This window comes from Hyla sarda, chromosome 5 (assembly GCF_029499605.1).
Source record: "Hyla sarda isolate aHylSar1 chromosome 5, aHylSar1.hap1, whole genome shotgun sequence".
NCBI classification, from domain to species: domain Eukaryota; kingdom Metazoa; phylum Chordata; class Amphibia; order Anura; family Hylidae; genus Hyla; species Hyla sarda.
This window is the reverse complement of record NC_079193.1, coordinates 317,852,412-317,859,206: the sequence shown is the minus strand read 5'-3', so window position 1 is coordinate 317,859,206 and position 6,795 is coordinate 317,852,412. Positions and strand designations below refer to the sequence as shown.

At 50.7% G+C, this 6,795-nt stretch overlaps 1 non-coding gene across 1 annotated transcript; it reads left to right on the top strand.

Moving 5' to 3' along the window:
* The first annotated feature begins 220 nt into the window (after nucleotides 1-220).
* LOC130274674 (U2 spliceosomal RNA) lies at nucleotides 221-413 on the top strand. Its single transcript, XR_008844428.1, has one exon. It is a non-coding gene; the product is annotated as a U2 spliceosomal RNA (small nuclear RNA).
* The last annotated feature ends 6,382 nt before the right edge of the window (nucleotides 414-6,795 follow it).

Genomic DNA, 6,795 nt, shown 5'->3' with positions numbered 1-6,795 from the left:
CTCCAGCTGTTGCTAAACTCCCAGCATGCCTGGACAGTTAGTGGCTGTCCAGAAATACTGGTAGTTGTTGTTTTGCAACAGCTGGAGGCTCTGTTTTGGAAACACTGCAATACAAAATGTTTTTCATTTTTATTGGGGGGGGGGGGGGGGGACTGTGTAAGAGGGTATATATGTAGTGTTTTACCCTGTATTATGTGTCAGTGTAGTGTAGTGTTTTTTGGGTGCTTCTCGGCCTTTTGGCTAAGATCAAGTGTAGTATCTGTTCTTATCAGTTTTTCATGCCGGTGGGCAGTAACACCTGTATGGGGCTAATGGGGATGGGTGCTGCATGGAGGGTGCAGGTGTACCAGGGCTTTCTGGGGCTGGTTCTGAGGAATCAGCTCGACGGCTGCCCCGATGTGACCTGATCCCTCCGGTACTCGCCACGAGGCTGAGAGGGTCTAGAGCCGAGGTACTTTTGTGCCTCGGGGAGTGGTGACCCCGAGGTGCCGAAACTCACTGGGGATACTGGCTCACTGAGTTGAAGCACGGGCACCATGATCTCTTCACCTTGTGGCACTCACCTCTTGATTCCCGGCCTTCTGGCTAGGATCAGAGAAATTTTTATAGATTCGGCCGGATGTCCGGGCAGTATATCTGCACACATTCACTTATTTATTCCTTTTTACCTCACTGTGTCACTTTTTGCGTGTTGTGTGTTCACAGGATTTGTCAGGATGCGGTAGCCCTTCTGGGTGTCCCTCCTGGTGGTCTAGGGGAAGTGTGTGGCCATTAGGTTCCGCACCTCCCAGAAAACACCCCGGGTACTCCTGCTTTGGCAGGGTACCTACCGTTATCGGTTCTGCGGGTGTCACGGATCGGCAGGCTGGAGGTGGATCCTCTGTGTCAGAGAGGGTTTGGCGAGGACCGTGTCGGTGGACCGGTTCTAAGTAGCTACTGGTTTTCACCAGAGACCGCCGCAAAGCGGGATGGTCTTGCAGCGGCGGTAGCAACCAGGTCGTATCCACCGGCAACGGCTCAACCTCTCTGACTGCTGAGATAGGCATGGTACAAGGGATAAGGCAAGAGCAAGGTCGGACGTAGCAGAAGGTCAGGGCAGGCAGCAAGGGTCGTAGTCAGGGGCAACGGCAGGAGGTCTGGAACACGGGCTAGGAACAAACAAGGGAACGCTTTCACTAGGCACAAGGGCAACAAGATCCGGCAAGGGAGTGCAGGGGAAGTGAGGTATAAGTAGGGAGTGCACAGGTGGAAACTAATCAAGCTAATTGGGAAGATTGGGCCAGGCACCATCATTGGTGCACTGGCCCTTTAAATCAAGAGAGCTGGCGCGCGCGCGCCCTAGAGAGCGGGGCCGCGCGCGCCAGAGCATGACAGCCGAGGACCGGGATAGGTAAGTGACCTGGGATGCGATTCGCGAGCGGGCGCGTCCCGCTGTGCGAATCGCATCCCCAACGGCCATGACAGTGCAGCGCTCCCGGTCAGCGGGACTGACCGGGGCGCTGCAGGGAGAGAGACGCCGTGAGCGCTCCGGGGAGGAACGGGGACCCGGAGCGCTCGGCGTAACAGTACCCCCCCCCCCCCTTGGGTCTCCCCCTCTTCTTGGAGCCTGAGAACCTGAGGATAAGACTTTTGTCCAGGATGTTGTCCCCAGGTTCCCAAGATCTCTCCTCTGAGCACTCAAGTACAAAGGGTCCAAGACAACGTGGTCCGAGATAAAAGCTGGGGACACGGAAGCCGATAAACTTGGCGAAGAGCCACACAAAAACAGGAGGAGCTCTTCTCTTTTTCCCGGCAAGCTTCTTCACCCGGGATGAGGCCGGCATGAGGAATTTCAGAGTCTTTTCCCAGATGGTGGCGAAGCCCCGGGAAACCACATCAACAGTGGGCACACAAGAAGGCGTGGGGGTGGGGAGGGAGGGAAGAGGGTCAAGCCCGGCACGGGGCAGAGTGTCAACAGGACGGGAGCCGTGAGGAGGAGGCACAGCATAGTCCAGGCAGGCCTTGGGGAGGCCAGGTAACGGGGGAGACACAGAGGCTTGACTGACGGAACTGGGAGCAGACGTGAGGCACTTCCTGTGGCAAGAAGCACCCCAGCTCCCGATCTCCCGGTGGTCCAGACAAGGGCAGAAGATGGGGGTTGGAGCCATGGCAGACCGAGGAGGACTTCAGAGGAGCATTTGGGCCAAACAAAAAGTTCCATGCTGAAGAGCAGGGGTTCTGTGCGGTAACGCACAGTGCAGTGTAGAAGTAAATCTTCTTTCCTCCTGCGTCGAGTCCTCTCTTCAGGGGTCAGGCGGGACCGATCCAGTTGCATAGCCTCCTCGGCGGGAGGCACAGGGGTGGATTGCAAAGGATACTGTAAGAGAGGTGCTCCGGGCGGTGTGGCACATGGCAGGGCCTTCCCAGGCAGGAGACCACGGCAGAGTCTAGAGTCCTCATCAAATTTGTCCGGCAGGGACAAGCAGAGGTTAGGAGCGGCCGGTTGCTGCGGAGGAGTTGCAGGAGCCGGCGGAGGAGATGGTTGTTGCAGCTGTAGCTGTGACTGAAATTGTGACTGAAGCTGCTGTATCTGTGACTGAAGTTGCAGTGTCACGGTGGTCAAGTAAGCCAGCTGGTGATTTCGTTGGGTGATCTTTAGGGCTTGCTGGGCGATCACCGTGGAAATGTCGGCAAAACTTGACAGCGGCACCTCAGCGGAATCCATGGCCGGATCTACTGTCACGGATCGGCAGGCTGGAGGTGGATCCTCTGTGTCAGAGAGGGTTTGGCGAGGACCGTGTCGGTGGACCGGTTCTAAGTAGCTACTGGTTTTCACCAGAGCCCGCCGCAAAGCGGGATGGTCTTGCAGTGGCGGTAGCAACCAGGTCGTATCCACCGGCAACGGCTCAACCTCTCTGACTGCTGAGATAGGCATGGTACAAGGGATAAGGCAAGAGCAAGGTCGGACGTAGCAGAAGGTCAGGGCAGGCAGCAAGTGTCGTAGTCAGGGGCAACGGCAGGAGGTCTGGAACACGGGCTAGGAACAAACAAGGGAACGCTTTCACTAGGCACAGGGGCAACAAGATCCGGCAAGGGAGTGCAGGGGAAGTGAGGTATAAGTAGGGAGTGCACAGGTGGAAACTAATCAAGCTAATTGGGAAGATTGGGCCAGGCACCATCATTGGTGCACTGGCCCTTTAAATCAAGAGAGCTGGCGCGCGCGCGCCCTAGAGAGCGGAGCCGCGCGCGCCAGAGCATGACAGCCGGGGACCGGGATAGGTAAGTGACCTGGGATGCGATTCGCGAGCGGGCGCGTCCCGCTGTGCGAATCGCATCCCCAACGGCCATGACAGTGCAGCGCTCCCGGTCAGTGGGACTGACCGGGGCGCTGCAGGGAGAGAGACGCCGTGAGCGCTCCGGGGAGAAACGGGGACCCGGAGCGCTCGGCGTAACAGCGGGCAGATACCTTGGGGATGCCGGGAGCATTTGTTGTCCCCTAGTAGCTTCGGCGAAAAGGGACATTGAACCTGGAACCTCGCAGGTACCTTTTGGTCCGGAGGCGAAGGGTAAGGTTTGTTGGGGGGCCTCTCTCCTATCGGAGAAGGGCTTGCAATAGACCGCATCCTTTCTGCACGTTTTTTTAGTGTAACACGTTTGCACTTTTTCTTGCACTTTGGGTGAATCGAGAGCACGTTCCTCGGCTTTAGATAAAGTAGTGTTTTTTGGGTACTGGCGGGTTTATGGGGAGTTAGGAGTTTGCGCTGCAGCGAAAAATTTGCCGCAGCTCAAACTTGAAGCAGAAAACTCACTGTAAACATGCCCATGTAAATGTACCCTGTACATTCAAATGGGGGGGGGGGGGCAAACCTCCAGCTGTTTCAAAACTACAACTCCCAGCATGTACTGACAGACCGTACATGCTGGGAGTTTTACCCGGCCCCGATTTGCTATTGGTCGTCACTTCTTGATGACCAATAGCAGGGATAGGAGGAGTGTGACCCCTGCCACCTCATTCCTATTCCTTCAGGGGAATTGTGGGGTTCTTGGACAACCCTGATATCCCTTATATTCTGGGTCACCATAGACCCGTATGACCCGCATTCAGCGCAAAACGCCAGTGTGAATTCACCGGCGATATGCTGCGATTGCCGACATGGGGGATTTGATGACCCCCCTGGGCATTTGCGCGGGGTGCCTGCTGATCGATATCAGCAGTCACCCCGGTCCGGTCCCCGCCCGACGCAGACTGAAATTCCTGTGGGAGGGGGCTGTCATCCCATAGGCTTGCATTGAGGGGGCGGAGCATGACATCACACGGGGGCGGGTCCGTGATGTCACAATATTCCGGCCCCGTGATCAACAGTCATCAGACCCAGAGCGAACATGCTCCAGGGGCTGATGGTAACGGGGGGCTGCGTGAAAGATCACACGGGTCCCCAGCGGTAAGACCCCCATGATCAGGCATCTTATCCCCTATCCTTTGGATAGGTAATAAGATGTCTTAGCGCCGGAGTACCCCTTTAAACTGAGCTGATTAGTGATTAACCCAAATGATCAGCCAACTGTCTTGCACCCACCCCTTAGTACCTGTACCACCCACATCACTGTCCTGTAATCTTACCAATCATGTTTTGTTTTGTTTTTTTGTTTTTTTATATAAAATTAGCATTATATTCTTTATTTTAGACATTGGTGTTCATCATTGTACTCCTCTTGGATATAAATTTTGGCAGAAAATAATGACCTAGTACTAGTGACCATAAAGCCCAGTTCACACGTAGTAAAATAAAAAGAAAATATGGTAGTATAATAGGTAAAAAAAAGGCCATATTTTTGTCTAATAATGTTTTCTATGAAAGTCTATGGAAAGACAGCCATCAGTGAACATAATCCGTAGAAAAGAGAAAAGAAAACCAGGGCAACTCACCAAATACGTAAACTTCAAGCTTCTTTATTAATCCATGAAGGGTATAAACAGTGCAAGACACGGGTGGACAAAAAACAGGGGGACGTTCGTTCGGGGCTACGGTGCCGTTTCGCAAGATATGCTTCAACTGGCCCATCAGTGAACATATATTTAAAATATATATATATATATATATATATATATATATATATATATATATATCACTTCTAAAGGTCAGTGCAAAAAGATACCCTTCAAAACACATGCATTTTTACTTCAATGCCGTTATTGACAGCAGAGTTTTTACAGATGACACAGGTGAAACATTTCAAAAATGTGTTTCACATAAGAAAAATATGATGTCAAAAACCTTGAGAATGTGAACACAGTCTAATAGAGAAATGATTTATTTGAATTATTGTGGTTATTTGCTTACATATTTGTAATCTATTATGAGTAAGGTACATACTTCCCTACAAACATTTGAACAATTTTAACAAACAATAAATACATTCCAGATTCCAATGTAAAACCATGTCTCCCTTTTTCCCCAGAAAAATGAAGATCTATAGCTCACTTTTAAGTCACATGCATGGAGCATAACCTGGCCATGTGATAGACTTGCAAACAGAGGAAAGCGAAAGGTGCAATCCAGCACTGCTAAAAACTCTTAGGGGGAGACTTATCAAAACCTACCCAGAGGAAAAGTTGCTGAGTTGCTTATCAACCAATTAGAAAGCTTGTTTAGTTTTTGAAATAGCCTCTGAAAAATGAAAAAGCGATCTGATTGGTTGCTATGGGCAACTCAGCAACTTTTCCTCTGGACAGGTTTTGATAAATCTTTAATGGAATCCTTTAACCCCTTAAAGACGCAGGGTTTTTAAGTTTTTGCACTTTCGTTTTTTCCTCCTTACCTTTTAAAAATCATAACCCTTTAAATTTTCCACCTAAAAATCCATATAATGTCTAATTTTTTGCATCACCAATTCTACTTTGCAGGGACATTAGTCATTTTACCCAAAAATTCACGGCGAAACGGAAAAAAAAATTATTGTGCGACAAAATCGAAGAAAAATTGCCATTTTGTAACTTTTGGGGGCTTCCGTTTCTATGCAGTGCATATTTCGGTAAAAATGACACCTTATCATTATTCTGTAGGTCCATACGGTTAAAATGATACCCTACTTATATAGGTTTCATTTTGTCGTACTTCTGGAAAAAATCATAACTGCATGCAGGAAAATGTATACGTTTAAAAATCCCATAGGGACCTATAACACTGCACACACTGATCACTTATGCTTATCACTGGCGTATATTAACACGCCTGTGATCAGTGTTATCGGCACTTGACTGCTCCTACCTGGATCTCAGGCACGGAGCAGTCATTCGTCGATCGGACACCGAGGAGGCAGGTAAAGGCCCTCCCGGTGTCCTGTAAGCTGTTCGGGACACCGCGATTTCACCGCGGCGGTCCTGAACAGCCCGACTGAGCAGCTGGGTTACTTTCACTTTCATTTCAGACGCGGCGGTCAGCTTTGATCGCCGTGTCTGAAGGGTTAATACAGGGCATCACCGCGATTGGTGATGTCCTGTATTAGCCACGGGTCCCGGCCGTTGATAGCCGCCAGGACCGACCCAATATGCCGCGGGGACACCGCGCGACCCCGCGGCATATCGCAGGAGACGGCGGAGGAAGTAAATATGTCCTTCTCCGTTAAGGGGTTAAAACATGTTCATAAAACAGATATCACACCACTGTACTGTACTAATGGCAGACAAATCAGATATGTTTCTATCATATACTCTTGGTCACCTCATTACTTTTTCCCCACCTAAATTTGGTTGGTATTTTGTGGTGGAAAAGATGGCAACCCTAGTACTGGAACTGAGATTTTGAAGCCTTGGCT